A 20,538-nucleotide genomic window follows, 5' to 3' on the forward strand; every position below is an offset into this window, starting at 1 on the left:
ACCTAATTATACTAGAATTGGAATATAGGATTACTTTTGTTTTTCAAATACACACACAAATCACTTTGATATTCCATTTTGGTACGTGAATTGTATAGCCAAAGGGACCGCTTCCTCATGAATTGCATGCAAAATTCCAAATATTAAACCCATAATAAAGGTCACTTAATTTGAATACCATTGACTTTGTGATCATTGAACCCAGAGGTGTACTCAGAATGTGAAAACCAGAGGGATCATTTTTTAATGTCTCCTCTGTGACAAAATTATTCTCAGTAATGATCATGAAATGAAACAAATAATAGCCCAGAAAGAAGCACACAGTGAAAATTCTCTTTTATTCAGCTCCACTTATATGTCAATATAAAATGAATATTATTAGTACAAAAAGGAAAAATGTAATACAACTACATATTGGCCTGTTGAAGCACTAAATAAGATTAAACCTCATTCTCTGATCTTCTTTAGTTTTAAAGAAAACATTAACAATTAAAAAATAAATTTCAAAGTTACAGGTATTTGAGCTCAATTATTCAAAAGAGTGAAACTAAAACTTGTGCTTACCAACCAAAAATATTATAGCTTAAAGTTTGTACTTCATTTCACTCAAATGAGAACTCTAGTGGTTTGACAGAATGACAATTTGGATATAATCACATTCTCTTTCTTCATCCTTACAATCACTGCACTACTATTGTTTATCAAGATGAACCTCTACAACAATGGGATGTGGACCAAAAGAGTTGTAGACATGAGTGACACCCCAAGACTTGAGTTAACTTAAAATTTTTATGAATTTACTTGGAAAAATACCAAGTCGACTATAGTTGGCTCCATGTTTATTAAAGGCTGATGTGTGACTGGGAGTTTTCTGAATTCAATTCCATCTTTTTTTTTTTTTTTAAGATTTATTTATTTATTTATACAGGCACTGGGTACAGTCAGAAGCGCGGGAGGGTGAGAGAATTCACCAGAGCCAGAGCGGGGAGCAGAGCAGGCAGAAGGACCGAAGTACACTGCTGAGGGGAGCAGCGGGCAGCAGGAGAGGTCTGCACTCCATGTGGGACCCTCCTCCGGTGGCCTGGGAGCAGCCGGGGATCGAACCGGTGCTGCAGAGGCTGTGGGCAGCTTCACAACCCAGCGCTCAACCGCTGCGCCACCAGGAAGGCCCTCAATTCCATCTTAATGTAAATAACATTTATTAAGAAATAAGCAAGTACATGTGCTGATTTGAAGCTTACATATTCATTACTAAGAACATTAACTACAGAAATTGTTGCGATCTATGGATTCAAAAGATTTAGACTTTTTTCTAATTCAGTGATTCTAGTATCCTAGAAATGACAATCTTTTTAACTAAAAGAAAATCTGATTTACTTCAAAAGGCATTTTGGTTGGGACATGATGTCAATTACAACCACAGTAGGAATAGGTCTATCTTACAAGAAAGTGATGCATGGGTAAAAGCTGCAGTTAATTTCTTCCACTTCTGCTGTTTAGCTTCCGTTATTCTATTTCGGTGGTGCTCCTTCACCCACAAAACTCCCCCTTTTTCAACTATTCTAAGTGTAGCCAAACCTCCCTTGATAAGAACTGCCAGGGGTAGTTAACAATAAAATCACAGGCCAAGCTCCTGGAGACTAGACTGTATTGAGTTTTGGGTGAGACTCTGAAATCTGATTCTAAACAAGTGTCCCCAAGTGATTTTTATTAAGAAGAGACCAGAAAAGTTTAAGAACAAGCAAAAGAAGGGTCTTGCAGGGTTCCTCCAAATTCATCAGCCTTAAGGATTAATCTTCCTCTGGGCGTTAAGCTTTAGAGAATTTGGAAACAAAAGCAGGACAGTTTGGAGAAAGCAGAAGGCATCCTGTCAACACCTCTGATGTAGATTTTCAACATCCCAAAGAATCTATCAGAGGGAAAGTTTTTACCTTGGGTAGATGTGAAGGAGGACACCACCAGAAGGCAGTACAGAGCTGACAAATTATACAAATCTGGGGATTTTTTTTGATCTCACACTATAACATGCAATGGTTGCACCCACAATTTCTGTGAACTCAGATTACACACACACACACAGGCAGCAGGTTTATTAGACACAGGTAAAAAGACGTGGGCATGTAATCGCTGCACTTTTCTCTCACTAGAGGATGTTTTTAGACAGCCACGGTAGAAAAAAGTTCCCTTGAAGTAGTGTTGAAACTGAATCAAATAATTGATTAGACATGAAGACTCCAGGTAAAATGAGGAGTGGTCCAATTTTTCTGTCTGCAAGTTTCAAAATACGTATCCTACTCTTTTAATTAGCATTATAACGGGATACTTTTCAATGGTTTGCGTCAAACCTTTAAGAGTTCTAAGTGGGCAGGGGTAATGGAGTGAAAGCAAGCTATGCCACAGCTGTTTTTTAATACTTCTTCAAGTATGGTTTAAATGTTGTTCTGGCCTTTAGAAAATGGTACCCCCAAGCTATCATCTGTTTCCCCAAGTAGCTTTGATCTACTCCCACTTTCTCCTTTCCGATCCAAACTCTTCCTTTGAGAAATGATTGGGAAAAAAAAAAAAAAATCCCCTGGCAGCTTAGGTAGTTTCTACAAATATCACCTGCGAGCTTTTTCCCTCTGAAATTCCACCATTAGATTTGGGAAAATAACACTTAAAGATCAGGGAGGACCTGAAGAAGAGATGTTCTTTCCCAGCTTGCCAAATTTAGATTCTCACCCCCATCTAGACAGGGAAGGATGACCCGAGCCTCTGGGGCGAGTCTCTGCCCTGTGTTTTTAATTCCTTCAAGTCCACAATTTCCGAGGTAGTAGAAGGAGGCAAGAGTGACAAGACCTAACTAGCACCTGACTGGACATAATTCAAACAAACACCATCCTCTTAAAAAAGAAGAAAAGAAAGAAAACACTTCAGAAGAGGGACGAGAGCTGAAAACCCAGCCTGACTGCAGAGGCAGCGGCCACCCGGGAACCCAGCGCCCTAGCACCGCGATGAAATGTCGGCCAGGCGTCGGGCCCGCGGTGGGAGGCCGGCCTGTCCGCGTGAAGCGCTGGAGGCCACAGATGACCGGCGCTTCAGGGGTTCAGAACCCGCCTGAGTGGCCTTACGCCACCGCCGACAGCGGCCCTGCGGACAGCACGGAGAGTCGTAAACACAACCGAGGACTCTCAGCCGACGGGGAGCATCTGCGGGTGCGTGCCGAGTCCCCACCGCGCACGCCAGGAGCCCCGCCGACCAGGGACGGGCGCTGACACAGCACCCCGCGGGCCTCCCCGCCAGGCTCCCCCGAGGAGGCGCCACTGTGGGCTCTGCCTTCCGCGGGCCGGGGAGCCTGGCCACGAGCGACACGTCGGCTTGGGAGGGGGATCCCGAGAAGGGGCGTGCACGGCGGTCAGCGCCGCCTCGGGGGGCCCTGCACGGGCACCCCCGGCGGTCCTGGGGGCCTTGCTCCAGGCCAGCACTCGGAAGAGGGGCGCCCCGGCCAGAAGGAAAGCCTCCCCGCAGAGGCCTCCGGCGCTGCGCGTGCGGGTGAAAGCCCGGCCAGCTGGGAGCCCCGCGACTGCAGGGCGCTGCCCCGGGGCCCCCAAAGCCCCAGCTGGCCCCGCAGCCCCGCGCCGGCTGCTGCTCGCCCGCCTGGCCCAGCCTCCCCCTCTCCTCCATGCACGCCGCGCCCGCGCGCCCCGGAAGGCCCCGGGCCCCTCGGCTACCGCTGGCAGCAGAGGGGCGCCGCGGGGCTCCCAGGCGACCCCGCGCCTAGGCCCAGATTCCAGGCTCCGCCCCCAACCCCGCCCTCAGGCACCGGCCCCGCCCCTCTGGCACCGGCCCCGCCCCACCCCGCCCTCAGCCCCGCCCCAGGCCCCGGTCAGGCCCCGGCCCCGCCCCCAGGCCCCGCCTCGCCCCCAGGTCCCGCCCCTCAGGCCCCGGCCCGCCCCGCCCTCAGCCCGCCCCGGGCCCCGCCCCCGGCCGCCGTTGCCTAGACACGCGCGGCCGCTCCGCAGCTGGGGGCGCAGGAGGCCGGCGGCGGCGAGCGCGCAGGCGCGGGCCCCCAGCCTGGGCAGCGGGGGGCGGAGGGACCGCGGGGCCGCGAGGGGGCGGGGGGCGGAGTGGGAGCCCGGGAGCGCGAGCCGCCGCGGCGCCGCTGCAGAGCCCGGCGAACCGCCCGCCCCGCAGCAGGTAGGTGTCGGCGGCCGGCGGCCGGCGGGGGCTGGGCGGGCGGCCGGGGCGGGCGGTCGGGGGGCGGGCGCGCCCCGGGCCGGGCCCTGCCGCTGACCTTCATCCCCGCCGCCCGGGGCGGGCGCGGGCGCGCGGGGGCAGCCGGGCTCGGGCCCCAGCCCGGGAGCCGCGTCTGTCACATGCTTCTTGTCTGTGTTTGCAAACTGCCCCGGTTCGGGTCCGGCTGGGGGGAGCGGTCCTCCCGCCCCTGCGTGCCATCTTGCATTTATTAATAAAGCACGCAGCTGGGGCGGTGGGGGTGGCCGCCCGGGGAGTCCCGGTGCGGTATGGCGAGCGACGTGGTGCTTTCGCCTCTCGGCGTGGTGCTGGGTGGAAATCCCACACCCTGAGGATGTGCCTTGGCTGGTCGTGACCGCTTCCCAGGGGCTTCCCCATGTGTCGGGCGACACCGAGGCGGCAGGACGGGGTCAGGAAAGGATGGTGGGTTTTCCACCCACAGGCCAGAATCGCGGTCGGAGGACAGGTGCAAGCTGAGGCAGTCAGTTCCCTGCTTGCAAACTTGCAGGGAGGCTTAAATCCAGAAAATTGTCTCCCTTGATTGCCGAGAGGAGGCCTTAACAGAATCCCTGAGACTTGCATACTCAAACTCATTAAGGTTCTGCATCTGAAGATGACTGAAGCGTGCCACCTGTTGGAAGTCAGACCCCATAAAATTCCCCATAATCTGTTCCACCAATCCTTGTTTTCAGTAACCAAGACTGAGATAGCAATAGATAGGCTCCTTATATATTCTTTTATTTCTGCTTGGCTTTTTGTTTCTTTCAAATAAAGCAGCCCTAATTGAATGTCCCATCTGCTATAGATTAAAATTACGTGATTTGTTTATGTTGCATACACTTAAAGATGAATTCTCTTCTGTATGTGTGTGTGTTACCTAGTTTTACTAGCCTATCCCTTGCTTCAAGCAATAGTCCGAAAAGTGGGATGTATATCAACAATTACCTTTCTTTTTTACTGCAGAAATACGGTGGTGAAAAGAAAGTGAAAGGTAGAAACATGGAATGAAAATGGTTATCCCACGATGCTGGGATAAGGCAGCAGGACTGTGATTCTAAGATGTAGTCACTCCACAGAATGAGGACACTTTTCTTAAATGCGAGTACATGCCAGTTACGTATAGCTTTTAGCTCAGCTATCTATTATCTCCAGGTTGAAAATGAAGACGCTGAGACTTAGAAAGATTTGTTAACTTGACCAAGGTCACACAGTCAGGGACAGGGTAAGAATGCACACTCAAGTGCACCTGATTGCTGGGGTTGGAGGAGCCCAGGGAGCAACCTTTACCCCTGGTGCTGCCCTCCCGTATGCGTGTTCATTAAGATCAGTTTATGACTGATTCAGATCTGATTTTCCATTCCATAGATCCCTTACCCACATTTGTGGCTTTCCAGCAAGAGAAATTTATTTCAGAATGGGGCCCTATGGAATTTTTTGAGGTGGCACTGAGCCTATAAAAGAATGAGGTCCAAGACATGCTTCTGATTAACTGTCCAACAAACAGTTAAGTTCAAAAAGTTGTTATCCTTCAGATTTATATGCGTAAAATGTGCGTATCAGGTAGAATGAGTCACTCATGTTTTTCACCATCATACCCCACTCCCATCTTTTCAAGGCCCTCCATGTTCTCTGTTGGTCTCCCTGCCAGTCAAAAGAACTACATTGTCTATCACAGTTGTACGTGGGTGCCTTAATTCAGACAAGCCATATCAGCTGGGGACCATAACCCAGTCTCTCTACAATTGTAGCAATTATTCAATTGAAGTTCTTGGAATTTGTGCGTTGAATTATAGATGTACATTTAATCTTGCTTTGCAAGTGCATTATTACAGTGTAGGTATTGATTTTACTACACATTCCTAGAGCAGCTCTCATAGTGTTAGAAATTGCCATAGTTATATCAATGGGAAATTCAGCCAAATTTAACCTCAGGTCATTTGTGATGGTAGTAAGAAAGGAGTATAAGGGATTATTTGAAAATGACATCCCTTGGAAGTCACAGCTTTTAATTTGAAGCTGATGAATAATATTAGATAGGAAATATAAGCTCTCTTTTCTTCCTCAAGCCATGTGATTGGCTTTCGAGCACCATGATGGTACTTGTTTCATTTTCCTATGTCCTGTCAGTAAAGCAGTATGTCTAGCATCCCGCCTCATGGAAAAAACACTTGGTTTCAGAAGAGCGCGTTCTCCACCGCTTCGAGAAATGCTGAGCTGGAGGTTCTCACCCTGGGAATTTCCAGTCTGTCATCAGATAAACTAAGTTGAGTCCAGATGTCACAAGGGAAGCAGCCGAAAGCAGAGAGAGGTGTTGCTTGATTTTCGGGAAGGAAGTGGGGTTTCCTATGGGAAATAACACTGTTTTCTTTAGTCAAAAATCTCATCATTAAAAAGCGTCCAGAAAGTGGCCTTGTCCGCTCCCTTCCTTTCAGAAGGGCAGAGCCCAGCACCCTTCCTTGAGTGATAGTTACTTCGAGGAATATAAAATGTTCCTGGATTACATATATTTTTCCGGGAAATATATCCTGTATTTTATTTTATTTTATTTTATATCCAGTATTTTAAATGGAGAAAGCCATTGAGACAACTGTGTATATTTAAGCATTTTTTTTTTTTATTCCTCTCACCAAGCATCTTTTTTTGTTTATTCTCTTTTGGAGGAGAGGGGAGCCACTAAAATGTTCCCCAGCCAGGGAGAGAGCAGGCGTTTTTGGTGGCTGATTGTAATGCACATATTAATGCATTGTTGAGTGAAACACTGGGAAGTGGAATGCCTCTTTCCTTGACTTGACCTTGCAAGCTACTTAGTTGTGAAATGTGCTTTTTCTGTAGTATTGCTTAATTGAATAGTCTTTAAAATGAGAGGCCAGGAAATCACCTCTCTTGCATCAACACTTGGCCTGTGTTGTCATTTCTGCTTTGCAATATGTACTCATGAAATGTGCAGATATCACATACATATAGAACATAGAAGGTCAGTGGTTATAACCTCCTGTGATCTTACTCCTCAGCAGTGCAGCAATGCACTATTAAACAGTTTGGTGTGGATTCTTCCAGATTTCTGAATGTCGATAATAAAATGCTACTGCTTGCCAGCAATACCATGCATAAGTGCGTGCTGTTTTGCAGTTTCTTTTCTTGCACTTGTTAACATACCTGGATCTTCTTGAAGGCCCTTGATGGTGCGCTTCTGGACACCTTTTATTTGGCCACAGTGGGAACTAGATGATAGGAACCCTACAATCAGGGTAGAGACCCAGCATAAGTTGTGTCCTGTGAGAGATAATGTCATACTCTCTTCTAACCCTTGCGGCTACCCTTTGTAGTAAACAGCTCATAGCTGAGGACAGCAGAGCCCCAGTTACATGATGCAAGGCATAGAACTGAGATTCAAGCCCACGGTGTCATTGTGACTGAGACCTGGGGCTCGCCCTACCCCTCACCCTCAACCCCCCGAAACTGCTTGTGATTTGTAATAGAACCATGGAGTGGCTAGCACAGGCGCCAGGTTTTGGGAAGTCAAGGCTGCCCTCAGTAAACTAATCTCCACATTTCATTCTCAAGCCACAACACGCATTACTTTCAACTGCACCCATTTGGCTTAAAATAAGCCTGAAGTGAGTTATTTCACCCATGATTCACTCAGGGTCTCCCACCCTAGTTGCAGAGTTGCCCTTTTGTCCAATTAATGCAGTGTATAAAGTCAAGTAACCTTGCCCCTTAACAATTTTCCTTGAAATAGTAAAATCTTTGTATTTTACCTGAACTTGATGCAGTGTTTTTAAAAACAATTTCTGTGACACCTGCTAATTCTCCTTTAGCCCTGATTACTAAAGATTTTTCATTTTTCCCTTCAAAATGAAAGAATAGTGTGAGACAATGTAATCCCTCAACTAAAGAAAATATTCCATTTTTTGAGGCACAGTCTTGAAAGAAAAGATTGGAAGTGTCCCTACCATCTCTCCCTGTCCCTTCATTGTCATTTTCTACCTGGGCTTTGTGTGTTCTCCCTCCCCTCTCAGTGTCCTATGTCTGCCTCTCAGAACAACCCCTGTCCCTCAGCTCTCTACTGAAACGGGATTCTTAAAGGTCACCCTTGATTGCATAATTATAAAATACAATAACAAATCCAGTGGGTTTCTCTGATTTCATTTCTGATAGCTCAGCAACATCTGACCCTCTTAAATTGTACTCCTTGAAATGCTCTCTCTGTGTTGGCATCTCCTTCCCCGCTGTATCTGCTCTTTCCTCTGCTCCTGTCCTCCCGTTCTATGGAGAAGTGCTTAAGTGCATGGGCTGAGTCTAGGGCTTGAATCTTCGCTGTTGCTCTTGACTTTGAGTTATTTAACAGCCCTTTACCTCTGTTTCCTCCTCCATAAAATGGGAAGAGAAATCACTGCCTCCTGGGCCATCAGAGGGTTAAATGAACCTACCCCAGCAAAGAGTAAGCACTAATAAATGTCACCTTCTATCATTATAATTTTATTCAGATACTAGAAAGCTTCCTTCCATCTGCAAGATAAAACCCTGAAGTCAGCTCCTGATTAGTTTATTTACTGCTCCTTTCCTTCGCACTGGGCCCACTTTGGAGCCTTTGTCCAAGGGTCCCCACTAGTAGATCTCCTGCACCCTTCCTTCTTCCTGTACCTCCTTCCTGGGCCAGAGGGGGGAGAGCGCGGGAGCACAGACCGCTGGGCTGAGAGGCATCCTTCCTCGCTGGGCACCTGGCCCATCTCAGGCGGGTTAAGATTGCCTAAGGACTCCAGCTGTGATTGATGATTCCAAAAATACCCTTCTTAACCTTTAGCACTATACTTTACACATGGTCGATATTTAACTTACATCTTTCTACTGCCAAAACACTGTAGTTATGCTTGGTTCTTTCAAACCCTTTTCCTCCTAAACTGAAACTTGGCTTCATCAGTCCTGTATAACCTGTATAAGCTTTATATGCGAATATACAGGTGCTCCAGGGAGAGTAGACCACCCCCAAACCTGTGGAATGAAGAGCGGTGGTAGAAACAACCAAACAATGGGAGCATAGGGAGTGACTTCATGTTTCTGAAAAGCAACCTGTGAAGGAGTTAGGATTTTATAAAGGACTTGAAACTTTTTTCTGTTCTCATGCTCTCCCTGTAAAATGAGCTCTGAGGGTATAAGTGGCCAATTTTAAACTCTTCAGACCTTGTCACAAGCTTGCTCCCGAACAACTGTGCTCTAGTCCTGCTCTCTTTTCTCCTACTCACTAGATGAAGAGGACAATGAAGATCAAAGGAGGGACTGCCTACTTAAAAATAATGTCCCATCACTGCTGTTCTGCGTTGGAATGACTAAACAGCCTCAATTTTTATCCCTTTCTGCTGTGTCCGAGGCCATGAAACGTGCTACCAATAGAACAAACTTCTAGCCCTGGATGCCTTAAGGCCCATGTACTCTGCACGAGATTCTCTAGCAGGGGTTCGCAACCTCAGTAATTCTTTGTTGTGAGGGCTCTCCTGTGCATCGTGTGATGGTTGACAGAATCCCTGCCCTCTCGCATTTAGGTACCAGGCACACTGCTACCCCCCGGCCAGGTGTGGTGATCAAAACATCTTCAAACATTGCCACATGTCCGCTGAGTACAGAATCACCCCATCAGAGAACCACCACTGGACAGGGTCAATCCAGCAAACTTAGCATCTTCCCAGTTTATAGACTGCATGGAATGTGGACAATTTGGGTCAATTAAATATGAAGATTATAATAGACATGAAAACTAAGTTTGGGTTTGAAATTACTAGCATAGAGAAATAAAATGTAACGTCTATAAGCAGCTGAATTTATATCATTTATAAGGAGAAGTAAGCAAAGTAGTTATAGAAATTCAGACCCTCTCACTCCTGAAGTTCTCACGTATGCGTGCAGCAGCGCCTGCTGGAGCCGTTCTGATCCTCCATGGGGTCTTTCTCATTGGAACTGCATTTAAGTGCCCCCAGTACTTTCAGGTCTTTCATAGTAGGTGCAGTAAACTAAACATAATGAATATTTCTGGGAAATGTTACTGATAATCAGTGGAGGAGACTATCTCTGATCTGAGGTGGTCAGTGCGCCCCACCAGAGGCAGCCCTGACCACAGAGCTGCTGTGTCCGGGCCAAAGTGGGAAGGTGGGGAAGCCATGGCTGGGTGAAGGTCCACACTGCTCAGCAGTCTTCATGGCTGTTAGAAAATTTAGCAATAGATTTGTGATTGACAGTCCCCACGTGTGCGCTTTCTAAATCCAGTAGTATAAATGGTGTGCCACACCCCAGGGCTGAAAATAATACTGCTTTCTGAAAATGTTCAGGTTCCCACCTTGGGAGAGACTGTAGGATTTGTGTGTCTGCATTAGGGTATGGAGGAGGTGATTCAGGTTAAATGCGGCTGTGAGGATAGGGCCCTGACCCAGTAGGACTGTGCCTCACACGAAGAGGCAGAGACAGAACAAAGGTGGCCCTCTGCGAGCCAAACTTGGGCCACTGGGACCCTGATCTCAGGCTTCCAGCCCCTGGGACTGTTATGTAGGCCATAGCCAAAAGAGCATACCGCTCTTTTGGTATCTATGTTTTGTTGTTTTGTGATGGCAACCTGAGTGGACTTATATATCCAGGATCCTCATCATGCAGATGAGCGATCTGGACCCTGAGACGTAAAGAGCAGTGGACCAAGGCTTCAGGATCTCTGGGGTGCAGCCCCAGCTCTTCTGCACATGATGGGTATGACCCTGGACAAGTCACTTCACTCTTCTGGGTCCTGGCATCCTCTCCACAAATGACGGACAGCGTTGGGCTTTGTGCACTCGGTGTCCCGAAGTAATTTCTCTACTCCTCGGAATCATGCAGAGCCTTAAAACAGCAGGGCAAAGTAATTCACACAGTGCACTTGCTTCACAAATTGTACTTTGGTTCTGTTTGTTGGAAGAGTCAAGCATAGATGAATGGCATTTGGCAGGAGGAAGCCTTGGTACATCTGAAACCCTTAATTAGACACTGTAGGCAGTTCTGTAGCTTGGTCTGTGTCAAAAGACACCACATTATCAAATGACACACTGTAGCGTGTCTGTGGATACTCAGAGTTTTTGCAACAGCTTGCTCATCTGGAGCATGAGTGGCCTGTGTCAGGCAGGGAACATTTACATTTCAACGGGTCTGCCATTGAAAACCCAAATGTTCCTGTATTTAGATGAAAGGTTTCTTGTCCAGCTGGTGTCCATTGAAACCAATGACACACCATGGAAGATTGGGGTCCCTCGCTGTGACTCCTGTGGCTCATTTCCAGATTTTGTGTATAAATATTACACAGATTTTGATACATTTTTATATAAGTAATACATAAAAATCATGTGAAAGTAGTGCATAAACTGGAACCACTTGGCAGTAAAAAAAATCTATGATCCTACTACCTAGAGATAATTCTTCATCCTTTAGCCTATTCTTGTGAATTTATGCATAGATGAATGAGTTCCATAATTTAAAGTTATTTTTTTAAAGATTTATTTATTTATACAAGAACCTGAGTACAGAACTGATGCGCTGGAGGGTGAGAGGATTCACTAGAGACAGAGAGGGGGACAGAACAGGCAGACTGACAAAATACACTGCTGAGGGGAGCAGCAGGTGAGACAGGAGAGGTCTTCTGCGCCATGTAGCTTTCTCCTAGGCCGGCTGGGATCAAACTCGCTCTGCTGAGGCTGTGAACAGCTTCACAGTGCTGCGCTCAACCGCCTGCGCCACCAGGGAGACCCTAAAGTTATTTTTAATTATGGTAAATTGCACATAACAAAATGTTAACCATGTTAAGGTGCACAGGGGACATTCACATTGTGCAGCCCTCACCACCGTCCATGTCCAGAACCTGTATCTTGCAAAGCTGAGACTCTGTAGCCACCGAACACAGAAGCTACTCCTATACAGCTTACAGCCCCCCCCCACACTTTGTTATTGATGTGACAAATATCTTTTTTACATTATATTTTAAGGTATATATTTAGTTTAATAACTTGTGGAGAATGAGGAGGCCTGTGTAATGGAGCACTGTGCTTACGGAGGTGGAAATGAACCTGGAGAGGACACTGGTGGGGCCTTGTAGGCCCTGGGGAGGACTTCCTGGACCCCTTGGGGTAGTTGCAGCCAGAGGAGTGACGTGACTCAGCGTGTTGTAGAAGGCCTACTGGCTGCTGTGCGCAGATGTGTGCAGGGGAGGAGAGGAACCAGGGGGTGCCCCCCGAAGTGAGAAGTGATAGTGGCTGGGCCAGGTGCTGTCAGTGGAGTCGGGGGCCCAGAGGCAGTGTGTGGTTGGATTCTGGATATATTTTGAAGTACAGCCAATACCATTTGCTGATCGATTGGATATAGGATAGGCGGGGAGAGAAGGAGGAGTCAAGGTTGACTTCAAGGTTTTTGGCCTGAGCAACGGAAAGGATGAAATTGTCGTTTCCTGAGGTGGAAATGGGAGAGGGGTAGATTTTAGATGGGGGGGACGTAAAGAGTTCTGCTTCCATCTTGTTAAGTTTTACTGTAGGATGCCTGAGTACAGATGTCAAGTGGGCACTTGGATATGCAAGTGTGGTGTTCAGTCAGGGCAAAGAAGGGGTGGAGCATGAATAGAACTTTCAGAGACAGCGAGTGTGGGCAACATTTTAAGCTAGAGATAGGATGAGCTAGCTCAGGCCCAGGCGAGGGGGAAGCTGGGCATGTCAGGAGGAGGAGACCCCAGTGTAGGGCACTGCTGGCATGGTCTCCTGAAAACTCAGAGAATGAAGTGTTTCCAGAAGAGCCAGCAATCACCTGCCTGTGCTGCTGCTGAGAGGCTGTATTTAGCGACCTGCAGGCCATGGCTTGTGTTTGCGCTACGGTTCCCGTCACCAGGGTCTGTGTTTCATTGATGATGAGACCACTGGGGACTCCTGAATCAGGCGTTTCTTCATTTTATTGCTTCATTAATTCAGCTGACATTTATCCAACAGTTCTAGGGAACGGAGGGTGACACCAGTGAACGGCACCCCACCCCTTGTCCTCAGATCGGGCTAGGACTACGAGATTTGAGGGATATAAGAATGTCAGATCTGAGTCTTTGGACTCAGGGTTCTTTTTGCACACATTTAAGTACATTTTGAAATCAGAGCTATATTTCGTCTACACACTCTTTACCACCTTCTCTCAGTGAGAAGACTCTTGGGCTCTATGACTTTTCTTCCTGAAAGAATTATGCTTTATTTCTTGATAGAAAATCACCTTTCTCATTTTTTGACTGACTTTCCAGGGACCAGTTATATAAGAGAACCGTCCCTGCTAACTGAATGTTAAATGTTATCCTGTAGGAGCCAACCATCCAGTTTTCTAACTCAGTTGACCCTAAAGGAATATCCTTACTTCTCTTGAACTCTCCAAGCAAACAGGTATATTCTCCTCCCTCAGAATAGAGAAGTCTTGTTTTGACATGGATTCTGATCTGTGCTTTAAAAATAATAATAATAATTTATTTGATACCTGGAATCTCATACCCTTTATTTTGCTATTAAGATTTTTATTTTAAAGTTCATAAAAGCATAATTACATGAAAAGGATATAAAAGGTTTTAAATCATAAGAGCCTACTTACATTTAAAAATATAGTGATTCACATACCATTTTCTGCAGAGCATAGCACAGCTTGTGGAAGTCAAGAGAATGCTTTGTATTTTCATTTTTTATGCTTAATGCTGACAACCTAGAACATACAGCTATATTTATTAAACCAATATAAACTATCCTTGTTGCCAAATATTTACCTCAACTATGTGAATTTGAATTTTTAAAGCATCAGTGTTGATTTTTGTTTCATTTTTAATTGTATTATTTTTTACTGAGGTAACGTTGATTTACAACTCTGTATGATTTAGGTTCACACCTCTTTGGATGTATCTTACTGCACCACACCCACCACCAAAGTGCCCACAGTCTCCACCATAGACCATGGGGCCCCCACCCCACTCTGTTCCCCATTCTCCCCCCCATAACTTCGGTCTGCAATCAGATTTTTGGGGTTTGTTTTTGTCTCCTTTGTTTTATTTCTCTATATTCCACATATGCATGAAATCAGCCAGTATTTGCCTTTCTTCTTCTGACGTGTTTCTCTTAGCATAATCCCCTCCAGTACCACCCATGTCACAAATTATAGCTGAGTAGTATTCCTTTCCAGCCACTCATGGTAGCTGTGCTTTAACACAAGTTCCCCTTACATTCCTCAACCAATTATTGTTTAACACAAATCTAACAATAGCTCAGTTATATCCATAGGTCTTATTTGAGAAGAGCCCATTTGGGAAAAGTTTAGAAGTGCCAAGCAAAAATGATTGCCTCATCCACACAGGAAAACCTCAAAGAAGGCAGGAGCATGAGAAGGTGTAGAGGGTATGAAAATGTCATGGAGGGTTCTGGAACCATCAGACAGTAGCTGGGCCTCAGAAGGTAGAAAGGATTTGAATAGTTAAGGCAAAAGTTTATTGTGTGAGATGTTTGATATGCCATTCAAAGCTGATGCTGATTGTGATCACAGTACTTTCAGGCTGGCCTGACGAGGTGACTTCATTGTCTGAGGTAATTCACAGTGAATCATACAAACATGAGACCCACCTGTACTGACCTGTGTTTGAGAGACCTATGTAGTAACGAGTCAGAATTCCCTTTAGAGAGATAGCAGTACTGTACACAGTGGTAGTGAATTGCTGTTGGAAATAAGATTGCCTTAATGTAAGGTCAGGAATGGACACAGGGCAGGTTTTCTATGATCCAGCAGACCAGGTAAAGGAGGAGTCAGAGCCCTCAGTGGCTTTTTGCAGGATTTTATTGGGGTTTACCAGGTACAGAGCAGGTAGGGGTACTGGGGGGCCAGGAGGCTGGCAGGCCTCCCAGCCCCCAGCAAGTCTTCACTCTATCTGGGCTCTCCGGCGTTCTCTCTCTCTCTCTCTCAATATCTCTCTCTCTCTCTCTCTCTCTCTCTCTCTCTCTCTCTCTCTCTCTCTCTCTCTCTCTCTCTCTCTCTCTCCCCCCCCACCCCTTTTTTTGGCTTCTGCTGGCATCCCCGTCATGCCGCCCTTAAAAGCCCAGTCTCAGCCCAGGTGAATCCCATCTACCTATGCCCACACCCTACTCCAGGTGCCCACCATCAGGCATGCGTTCAGAACCGCAGGGTTTCCTCATCTATCCTAATGGTCGGAGGGCAGAAAAGCCTGACATTTTTCCTTACCCTACACTTAATTTACCTTTTTAAAGAAAAAAATATTTATCTATACAAGCACTAGGTACAGTCAGAAGCGTGGGAGGGTGAGAGAACTCACCAGAACCTGGGCGGGGAACAGAACAGGCAGACTGATGAAATACACTGCTGAGGGGGAGCAGCGGGCGTGGCAGGAGAGGTCTGCACGCCATGTGGGACCCTCACCCGGCGGCCAGGGATCGAACCGGCGCTGCAGAGGCTGCGGGCAGCCTCGCAGCCCAGCGCCCAACCACTGCGCCACAGGGGAGGCCCTAATTTACCTTTTTAACCTTGCACAGCTATGAAACTCTGAAGATGTGTCGAGACAGACAGGCCACAGCCTCCAGACTCCATAAATAGTGGTATGGTGGCCAATAATGGTCCACCAAAAGATACCCATGCTGGATCCCTGGAACATGAGGTGACCTTATTTGGAAAAGGAGTTTTTGCACATGTGATTAAATTAAGGATCTTGAGTAATTCCAGATAATCAGTGGGGAGAAAATACCACCACAAGCACACTCATAAGAGAGGCAGAGGGAGAGTGGACACACAGAAATGAGGGCCTCGTGACCACAGAGGCAGAGATTAGAGTGATGCGGCCACAAGCCTGGGGAGGCCTGGAATGACCAGAAGCTGGAAGAGGTGAGGAGCGGATTCTCCTCTGGAGGCTGCAGCAGGAACACAGCTCCCATCAACACCTTGAGTTTGGACCTTGGCTTTCAGAGCTGTGAGGCAATAATATGTTCTTTTAAGCCACCAGTTGTATGGTAATTTGTTATAGCAGCCGTAAGAAATGAATACAGGTGGTAATTGTTATGATGAGAATAAACAGATTGTAAATGTGATCTGGAAAAGCCCAATACTTTAGCTAAGGGGACCTGATTTGTGACCTTGGCGAGGTGAGTCCAGAATATAAGTGTAATGTAACGAGGTTAAATTTAACAAGGTCATCCAGTTCAGCACCCTGTTTAGGGGAAACCTGCATGGGTGGAAGCAGGGCAGTTGACCTCAGAACAGAGAAGCCAGAGAACTTGCAGTGAATGCCATAGATGGTCAGGTCTGAACCTGGCGGTGCTAGGGGTTGTGGTGTGGGAGGCCTGGAGGGAATTCTGTGCGCTCTGCTTGCTGGCTGGCGCCCTGCCCCTTTGTTTTGACTTCATGCAATGTACAGTCCTTGGTCACCTTCCAGGCAGCCCCCAGTCACCTTCCAGGCTCTCTGACTCTGGGCTTCTGGTTGTGAGCATGGCATTGTGGCTGCTGGCATAAAAAGCTTTCGCTGACACACACACACACACACACACACACACACACACAGATGAATACATTTGCAGCCTCATTTTTATTTCTTGTGGGTTTGATTTGCATGATTTAGCTAATCATGCTAAGGTTGACTCAACCTTGAGCTTGACAAAATTGGAGGCCACATTTGCCAAGCTAATGCCACATGATGACCCGTTTTAGCTTTTGGGCCTCCCAGATACTCTCAGGGCTACCATGGAGCCCTCAGGGGGCATCTCACTTCCCCAATTCAGAGTGGGAGAAGTGTATTCAGCAGACAGTTTTTCTTGGCTCTTCCAAATGGGGATAAACTGAGGGACTGCTCAAGTCTAGAGAGCCCCTCTTCATGTCCCTTTAGAGAGAATGATCTCAGTTCCCATATTAGTTGTTAGGGCTGCTGTGACAAAATACCACAAACAAGATGACTTAACATAAGAGCTGTTTACCCTGTCATGGTTCTGGGGGCCAGAAGTCTGTGACTGGACGTCAGCAGGGCCATCCTCCCTGCAGAGGCAGCAGGGGAGAATGCTCCCTGGCCCCTGCTGCTGGCCCCAGGTATTCCTCGACAACAGCCTCATCACTCTAATCTCCGCCTCTGTCTTCACGTGGCCTTTCCCTCCGTCTCCTCCTTTGCCCCTTATAGAACACTTGTTGGATTTAGGGCTCAGTGCAGTATGGCTTCATCTTTGCAAAGACCTATTTCTAAGTTAAGGTCACATTCTGAGGTTCTGGAGAGACATGAATTCTTTGGGGGTATACTACTTAGTCCATTATATTTAAAGTTGGGAAAAATACCAAGGTTGGAGTGTCTCAGATTATGCTAAATAAATGTGAGTCAACTGCAACACAGACTGAGCTGGTCCTAATTTGCACAGGTGCTATGTGGTGGCTAAAGAAGCCTGATGGTAATCTAGAGATGCTCTGTCTGGTGGCAGCAGTGACATATAACAATGTCTCCTGTTAAGATCCCTAAGGGCACCACTCCAAACAGGGAGCAGCAACCTGCCCATTGGAATACCTGATGGCTGGAGACCATTCCAGAACTCATCTATACAGAATCGCCTGCTATTCTCTGTTAGTTTGACTGTCTGACTCCTGGCCCAGAAGCTAGACAGCTTTGTATTGTGTGTGGTGATTATTTCAAAGTCTCCCTTTCTTCTGTTGGGATGAGTTTTTCTTTATTTTTTTAAAGATTTATTTATGCATACAAGAACTGGGGTACAGGCCAGAGGTGTGGGGGATGAGAGGATTCACCAGAGACAGAGTGGGGAACAGAACTGACTTAAACGCTGCTGAGGGGAGCAGCGGGGAGACAGGAGAGGTCTGCTGAACCATGTGGGTAGCTCCCTGGCCGGGGATTGACCTCATGCTGCAGCGGCTGTGGTGAGCTCCATAAGCTGCGTCTTAACCCCTTGCACCACCAGGGAGGCCCAAGATGAGTTTTTCTTTTAAGAGCTACTTCACCCATAATCACTCTAGTTACCACCCAAATTATTGCCATGTTGGCATTTGTGCCATGAGCTCAAAATGTCACAGGAAGGCAGGCATCCACAGTACTCTCCTGCCAAGTCACTGGCTAGGCATCACCTGCAATGCCCTCCTGTGTTGGCATCTTTCTCATCCTCCCATGTCAGTGAGAGGAGACTGTGTCCTGCGCAAAGTATTACATCCTAGGTTCCCAAACTGCCATCTTATTCCTCATTTGCTCTGAAGAGATCCTGGGGGTCACATTATACAAATTAAACCCACCCAGTTGGCAAAACTGCCTGTGTCACCTTGCAGTGTCTCTGGCTTCACTAAAGATGATATCCTGGCCATATTGGAACAAAACACCTGAAACTAGTGAGAAGGGGACCAGGCTGTCTGTGGTGGAGTCGGCACAGCTTGCGTTCTAATTCCAGACCAGTACTCTCGGTGGTGTAGACCCAAACAAGATGCGCGCTGCCCATGAACCTTAGTTGTGTCAATTATAATATATTTGTAAATTGGGCCTAAAACTAGATACCATGAGGAGTTACTGTGGGAACTGAGTGCAATGGGGGAACTTCCAGCACTCTGCTAGTTGTGTGGCCAATGCTCCATAAACCTGCTGTAGGGTAAAGTAAAAGATATCAGGCTTTTCTGCCCTCCTGCCATTAGGATAGATGATGGAACCCTGCAGTCCTGAATGCATACCTGATGGCGGGCACCTGGAATAGGGTGTGGGCATAGGTAGATGGGATTCTCCTGGGCTGAGACTGGGCTTTTAAGGGCGGCGTCACGGAAAGAGAAGCTGAGAGAGAAGCCGAGAGAGAAGCAGAGCCATGAGAAGAGCAGAGAGAATGTGAGAGAAGGCCAGAGAGCCCAGATAGAGTGAAGACTTGCTGGGGGCTGGAAGGCCTGCCAGCCTCCTGGCCCCCCAGCACCCCTGCCTGCTGTGTACCGGGTAAATCCCAATAAAAAGACCTGCAAAAAGCCGCTAAGGACTCTGACTCCTCCTTCACCCGGTCTGCATGGGATCAGAAAACCTGCTCAGTGGTCTTCCTGCCTATACACCTGTCCTGACCTTACACCTGCCCATTGTGATCATGGGCAGAATCCGTGGCATATCTGAGAAATACGTGGCTATTGGACGTGCCCTCTGGGTGGAAGGAACTGTCCCCTGCACTGTCGCCACTTCTGTCCCAACTGAGTGTGAGAAGAATTAATTACCCATCCTTTTCAACAGTAACAATCTCTGTCTTCCTGACTCCATCCTTTCTCACCCACAGACTGCATTTACCTCTTTCCTCTCTCTGGCTGACTGTATCCTTCAGCAAACTCAAGTTCTGTGTTTATTTTACAAACCCTCACCTCAACCCTCTAGCCCACCGGAGTGTATGTAGTCCCTCGTCCCTTTAGCTGTCAAGCTTGATACTTCCAAATCTAGTAATTCACAAATGTGCAGGGGACACTGGCAGTGAGCAGCCTTCACGGTGGGTGGAGAAGGGGGTGCTACCTGCCCTGCTCCTCTGTCTCCATCAAGAAAATGGCCAATTCCATAGTATGTGGGGTCCGGGCCTCTCCTCTTCTTTCACGGGGGGCCCATGGTCTCTGTTGCCCAGCCTCCACATCTCCTTTTCAGTTCCTTGAACAGTCCCATGCTCTCCCACCGTAGAGAGGGAACACGTTCACCTAATTAATTCCTATGTCTCCTAATCCAAGCATTATTTCCTTGTAAACCTTCCCTTCCCCCCTTCTCTGCCTCATTTGGGACAGATTCTCCATTCACATACTGGTCGGTGTGTCACTCCTTTATACAGAACACTTCACTAAGTTTCTGATTTTGCATTTATGAGCGTCCTTCCCATTCTACCTAACCACAGGGGAGCGCGGACCAGGACTTTTTTTACTCATCATTCTGTGCACAGCTCCTAGCTTGGTGTCTTATGGGCATAGCTGATCACTGAGCAGTGGTAGGAGGAGGGCGGGAAGGGTGTGCTTCTAGGAGCTGGTCAAGTAAAGGGAAGAAAAGAATGTGTTCTAATGCTTCCAGCCAAGTTTGATAGTGGAGTTAGACTCTGTTGAGGGAGCACAGAATAACAGCAATTAACTCACACGTGGGTGTGGGTGCAGGTGTGAAGTAATCAGCAAACACCTCTGAAAAGATGAGCAGGCATTAGCTATGCAAATGAGGAAGAAAAGGGCCTCCGGCAGAGGGAGGCCTTATTCAAATATGTGAAAGGACTTCCTGGACCGAGGTGGTCGAGTACTTTGGTAAGATAGTGGGGAGCAATGTAGAGAAATAGTGAGATG

General features: G+C 47.3%; 1 protein-coding gene across 1 annotated transcript in view; it reads left to right on the plus strand.

Moving 5' to 3' along the window:
• Positions 1-4,139: 4,139 nt before the first annotated feature.
• Positions 4,140-20,538, plus strand: part of TMEM266 (transmembrane protein 266) — a 121,661-nt gene continuing 105,262 nt past the window's right edge. The window contains exon 1 of the mRNA XM_037502048.2: positions 4,140-4,176. The gene's annotated coding sequence lies outside the window, so the exon portion shown is untranslated. The remainder of the gene's footprint in view (positions 4,177-20,538) is intronic.

The sequence above is a fragment of the Talpa occidentalis genome, unplaced genomic scaffold (assembly GCF_014898055.3).
Source record: "Talpa occidentalis isolate TD23 unplaced genomic scaffold, MPIMG_talOcc4v2.1 talOcc4.11, whole genome shotgun sequence".
In the NCBI taxonomy this organism is placed as follows: Eukaryota; Metazoa; Chordata; class Mammalia; order Eulipotyphla; family Talpidae; genus Talpa; species Talpa occidentalis.